The sequence below is a fragment of the Neoarius graeffei genome, chromosome 27, assembly GCF_027579695.1.
Source record: "Neoarius graeffei isolate fNeoGra1 chromosome 27, fNeoGra1.pri, whole genome shotgun sequence".
NCBI lineage: Eukaryota > Metazoa > Chordata > Actinopteri > Siluriformes > Ariidae > Neoarius > Neoarius graeffei.
In genome coordinates, this window is record NC_083595.1 from 37,701,850 (window position 1) to 37,708,938 (window position 7,089).

Here is a 7,089-nt window from a genome sequence, read left to right on the forward strand (position 1 = left end):
CACTGCTTGATGACACATCCATTCACTATGTCTCCTAATATGGTTTAACTGGGGGAGCATCAGACAATGTGAAGTGAAAAGTGCCCTTCCCCCCTCTATTTTGGAGCCGAGATGTAGCGGATAATTGCATAAACCCTGGCATTAACTGTCTCATTTTCACCGTTTTATTCCCAGCTCTGTAATTAGTGCAGACTTCTGTTTTGTGTGGATAGATTTGTTTGGGCTTCGCACAGGATGACAACAATACTGCACTGAGAGCAGTGTAACTCTCAAGTCCTGTTTTATACAGAGCAACAATTAGAAAAAAAAAAAAAAAACTACCCTAGAGATGTACAGAAATCTGTGCTTTTGCATGTGTGTGCTGTGTGTGTGTCACTAGATAGGGATGTATGAGAAATATTTTATATAAGTGTGACTTTTCTTCGATCGAAAAAGTGTTTCCTCTGTTTCGTTGCTGAATATGTTTCTCATCATTTTTGTCACTGAGCATTCAACACACCTTCCCACACACACACACACACACACACACACACACACACGTCAGCAACCAGGTAGAGGGGACTTCATGCATGGTGACAAGGTGCTGCTGTGTGTGAAAATGTCAGCCTTCACAGGCTTGCCTGAAGTCTGGCGCCGTATTTAAGGTGCTCATTAGTCGCAAAGAAAATACGCGTGAAATTGAAGTGTAAGAAAGCCATTTTCTCTCCTCTCTCCGAGCCATGCCAGGGCCAGGCAGTCGGGCTTATTAAGGTTCAAAACAAGCATGCAAGGAGACAATGTGTAGCTATCAAGAAATGCCTACACACGCATAACCCCCCCCCCCCCCCCCATATACACACACACACACACACACACACACACACACACATGCACACACACGCACACACTGCTCTCTTCTTAAAGCATTATTTCACAGTTGATACTTAAATATATAGAGGCTACATGTGATTGTCAGGCTGTTCCACTACACTTATTCCTTTATTTATATAATGCTCATGCTCATACCACATGACCTCAGCATATACACTGAGAATGATTCCTGGTGTACTTGTAGTATGTACATTCAATACGTTTTAAAATAATTTTCTTTGATTGCAGATGACTCATAATTCACCCACAAATGACAGGATACAGTGGAGTCACCATTATAGCAACATATTGAATACATCCGCATTTATCGTCATACTGCATGCCTGTGTAGACTAATAACCTGATCAAAATGACTGGTTAACATCTATAATGTATATTTGAAACAAAAATTCATGAAGGTTTATGATATCTTATTTCCACCAACACGATGCCAGTGGGTGTTCAGAGAACCAGCCCGTGTTTCCACCAGTATGAGTCGAAACGTTACATAATCAAATGTAGGAGTTGCGTAGCATAAAAGTGTAGAGTTTTACATGTTTCTCCTCGAACCCTGAGAAAATATTTTTCTCTCCAAATTCAAATCTGTTAGCATTATAGACAATGATTATGTACAAGATGACAGATACATTGATTTATTGGTTTCATGTGTTTACTCTGAGTGTGTAGTAGGTCAAAAAAAGCACCATTAACAGTGAAGATCCAATTTATTTCATTGCCACTGTCAGTAAAACAGCCATTTTGAACACAGAAGGTTTTTCAAGTTCCACCTCCACTGTGGCATCAACCTGAGCAATGGAGCTTCTATTTATTGCACTGCCTTCCTAGTTAAATAGTACTTTCCTCCTCAGAGTTGCAAAATTCAATTTTTATAAAATTTTGTCCACAATAATCTTCAAAAGCCTCCACATGTCTATTGAAATTTAAAATATCTTGAACTTCACAAATTATTGTAATGGTGATTATTGTAAAAGACACTGTACAAGTCTTTAATGAGGATTTGAGGAAAAAAAATCAAAATTTTTTCCCATAGAAAAAAAAATATTATAGAACACTTCCAGGTACTAGTTTACAGCACAGGCATCAGCTTTGGAAGCAGCACCAGCATTTTGTTAAGTATACAGTATATGGGTGGGGCATGTCACCAAAAAAAGAGGTTCCAGTGTTACAAAAGTTCAATTTTATGAATTTGAAAAGAGAGTGTGTCAAAAATTACTTACATATCGTTTTTCTAATTTTGTCATAAATATATTCCATCCATCCATTATCTGGAGCCATTTATCCTGTGCAGGGTCACAGGCAAGCTGGAGCCTATCCCAGCTGACTATGGGCAAGAGGCAGGGTACATCCTGGACAAGTCACCAGGGCTGACACATAGAGACAAGCAACCATTCACACCTACAGTCAATTTAGAGCCACCAATTAGCCTAACCTGCATGTCTTTGGACTGCAGGGGAAGCCGGAGGAAACCCACGCAGACACGGGGAGAACATGCAAACTCCACACAGAAAGCCCCTTGTTGGCCACTGGGGTCAAACCCAGGACCTTCTTCCTGTGAGGCAAAAGTGCTAACCACGACACCACTGTGCCGCCCTGTAAATCTCATCTCATCTCATTATCTCTAGCCGCTTTATCCTTCTACAGGGTCGCAGGCAAGCTGGAGCCTATCCCAGCTGACTACGGGCGAGAGGCGGGGTACACCCTGGACAAGTCGCCAGGTCATCACAGGGCTGACACATAGACACAGACAACCATTCACACTCACATTCACACCTACAGTCAATTTAGAGTCACCAGTTAACCTAACCTGCATGTCTTTGGACTGTGGGGGAAACCGGAGCACCAGGAGGAAACCCACGCGGACACGGGGAGAACATGCAAACTCCGCACAGAAAGGCCCTTGCCGGCCCCGGGGCTCGAACCCAGGACCTTCTTGCTGTGAGGCGACAGCGCTAACCACTACACCACCGTGCCGCCCGCCCTGTAAATACATTGTTAAATCTATAATGTATTGGTCACCAAAATATTATACAGTAAAACAACCTACAAATATGACTTTATAGGCCAAATAAATTTGTGCTATGCATTAATTTCAGTTTACACATTACAAGTTGACAGCTGATTTTCTCCAAACTTGCTTTTCTGTTAAGATAAAGAAACTTTAAACATTTTTTGAAAATTTCTCTGGATTGGCTGCACCAAATTTAACAAATGAGCCCTAATTTTAAAGTTAATTAACTGTAAATTTTGAATATCCAATAAATCAGCTTTTCATTTTGAACCTCCCCCCCCCAAAAAAAAGGCTAATATAATACACAGTTCCACATAAATGCCTATATGGAAGCATTCATGGCCAAGTCAAATTGAAGGAAACATCATCAATGTGCCATGAGTGGCAAATCGATGGGAAAACCAACATCAAGTGTCTTAGCATTGTGCTACATCATGTTAGTGTTGGGCCACCAACAACCTCCAGAACAGCTTCAGTGCACCTTGGCAGAGATTCGACAAATCTCTGGAACTGTACTAGATGATTGAGAACCATTCTTTCAAAACACATTCCCTCAGTTAAAGTTCTGATGATGGTGGTAGAGAATGCTATCAAACATTCCACATACATGTTTAACTCAGTTGAGACCTGGTTGGCAGGAACACCACAGAATGCAATTTAAATAATTTGCAGACTTATCATTCAGTGAACTTTCATGCCCTGTGGATGGGAGCGGGGTCATCCTGAAATAAGCCACTCCCATCAGCATAGAAATGTTTCATCATAGGATAAAGGTGATCAGTCAGAAGAACTTGTATTGATTTTCAGTGACCCTGCCCTTTAAAGTGACATGTGACAAGTGGACCCAAACTATGGTATCAAATATAAATGCCCCCCTTCCCCCATACACCACACAATATAACAGAGAAGCTGTCTTGTTTTGTTTTTTCCATTTTTGTGCAGAAAACCAATCACATTGCTAAAAACATTCTGCACCAACATGGTTTGATTGATTCACAGCCACTGACACACTACCTCACCTCATCCACAGACCCCGCGAGCCAAGTGTTTTCCTTTAACCTGTGTTATTTACATGCAGTATAATTCACTATCCAACAGTAAGCTCACCTTGGTAGAGTTGGGGAAAGAAAAGCACTGATGCAAAAAAAAAAAAATCACCCTTTTAAATCATGGGTGTGTCTTACTGACCCCAGACTTACCCCAGAGGATGAGGAGAGAGTGGTTTAGAGAGAGATAGAGTGGGTGAGACAGGGAGGGAGGTAGAGACAGAGGGCGGGAGCGAGGTGGGGGGGGGGGTGGCAGAGCACTTTGCAATGCACCACAGTAGATCTTGGAGCCGTCACCTTACCAAAGTATCTTAAAATAACGCTTGTGATGAATGTGCAATTTCCCTAATTTACAGGGCCTCGGTGTGCTCCCGGCTACACGTAGGATGGAAATCTTAAATGGGGCTTGAACGGCGCTCCTCACAACAAGAAATCAATATGCCACGCAGCTTAGGGAACTATAGCAGCACTGCTCAGGAGAAAGAGGGACTAATTTCCACTGAACACCAACAAACATATAGCCTTAGACCCTGCTGGTGGTGAAAACCATCACATGTGGACACGGGGGTGCACATAGGTGTGTGTGTGTGTGTGTGTGTCATTTGTGGCGCTTGTCTCTCCGAGCAAGTTGGCTGTCATTGGCGCAGTGGGATGACAAAGGGCATAATGGTGCCACGCTGCAGTGTAGCATTACAAATGGAAATCACCAATCACTCGAGATACAACACACACAGGATGAGGTAATAAGGTCCGTGAGTGTGGACGCTCACACAGTGCATTCACATTCATACTTACACTGTGTGTGTGTGTGGGGGGGGTGGCATGGTTTTATATCATGATGGGGACCAACTGTCCCTCCAAGACTAGGAATGTCTGACAGTTTTGACCTTGTGGCTGGTCCCCATGGGGAAAGCTGCTTTATTTATTTATTTTTTATCAGTGAAAAGAATCACAGTATATTCTTTTGGTTACTGAGATTAAGGTTACGGCTAGATTTAAATGTAGGCAAAGCATTAATTACTGCATTAATAATTATGTTAATGGAAGGTCCTGACAAGGAGAGTAAGACATAAGTGTGTGTCCGTACAGAAAAAAAAGATTATTAACTGTAAGAAGGCAACAGTTGACAGAAATAGATGCACACATTTACAGCAAAGTGCCCAAATACAAATGCTACCCACTAAATATCAACGGCAAAGGAACGAAAGCATAGAAACTGACCAATAAAGTACTTACAATATGTTAGGTTTTGTGTTTTAAATACATGAATGTCTACATTAATGCATGTCTTTGAAGCATGCTGAAACCCAGACCCGAGAGACACTCAGATATTCTACATTTCAAATCCTCCCATGCTCACGTTGCTTTTTAATGACATTGATGCTAGACAGCTGCTAGCTGATACATTGCATGCTTTTAGCTTTGCTGCTTCTCTGCTGTTGTGCTTTATGTCGGTTGCATGCAGTGAATATGGAAAAATATTCTATTTAAAAAAAAACCAACAAATATATAAAGCATCTCACACTCTTGCATTGTCTGTCAAGCACTCAAGTGCCCTGTCTTTGGCTAAAGAGTTAAACAAACATGACCGTGTTCTGGCCCCTTTGCCCTGTCACTCACCTTTCACCTTTGACCCTATCTTGGGGTGATCAGCAGGCTACTGGCAGCCAGAGTCCACTTACAAACGGTCAAATTCAGGCCATGGAGGACCTCTTAGTATGAAGGAAAGGTCACAGTTCAGTAGTGCTGGTGGGGATAAGAAAGTTCAGCAAGCTGTTCGGTGTTTGAAACATGAAAGTAGAAATCCACATAACATCTAATTGCATTCATATTTTTTAGACCAAAATTTCTCATATTCTCTTTTTCATCTGAGTAAACCAGTCAGATCAAAAGAGAAAGGCGACAGCTGTCAGCCAGCTGTGGTTGATCAGTTGTATGAGAGTGTCCCACTGTGCCTAGGTAATATCCCATCCACCCTGCATCTCTAAAAGCAGTGCTGGAAATGTCTAAGCACTGTTTGTCTTGGCTTGGCCAGTCTTAACTTTCATCAGATAAAGCGCCAGAGTTGTCTGGGACTTCAAGTACACCATACATGAACACTGTACATGAACGCTACATCGCTCCCAAGCTCCTACTGGGTGCTGTATGTGTCTTACGCTGGGTTTTCTTTCCAGATGTCTTACTGATTATGTATAAACCAATCATCCCCTTATCATATTTTTAAAAGCTTCCCAATAAACTGTGAATATGGGTTGCTTAGTCTTCAATGTGTTTTTTTTTTGTAGTCATATCATTTCTAGTCTTTTACTGTAGTTTTTTCTGTTGTCCTAAAGTATATTTTCTCCATCTTGTGTCTTTGAGTATATAACTGATTGAATAGAATGTAAAGAGGCACTTGAAGTGAGTCAGTGATGTGATGTAAGCTCTTCTCGGCTTTTTTCATTGGGTTATGTTGGAGTGCTGTTGCCCTCAGGGTTTTCTCTGAAGAAGACCTCTCAAAGAAGTCAAAGGTGAAGCAGCGAACGTGGGGTGATAAGGGAAAGTGCTTAGCACCTTTTAAACTAAACACTCTCAATCTGCTCTGCAAACACACACACACACACACACACACACACACACACACACAGACATAGAGCAACTGATGTGAATCTGTAAGGGATACTGAATCTAAATCAATATGGTCGCTCACTCGCACACACACATCAACTGATGTGTATTTGTAAGGGATGCTGAATCTAAACCAATAGGGTCACTCACACACACATACACACACACATACATCAACTGATGTGTATTTTTAAGGAATTCTGAATCTCAACCAATAGGGTCATTCACACACACACACACACACACACACACACACACACACACACACAGACTGATGTGCATCTGTAAGGGATACTGAATCTAAACCAATATGGTCACTCACTCAGACACACACACACACACATCAACTGATGTGTATTTGTAAGGGATACTGAATCGGAAACAATATGGTTGCTCACACACACACACACACACACACACACACACACACACACACGCACACATCAACTGATGTGTATTTATAAGGGATACTGAATCTAAAACAATATGGTCGCGCACACACACACACACACACACACACACACACACACACACACACACACAGACTGATGTGCATCT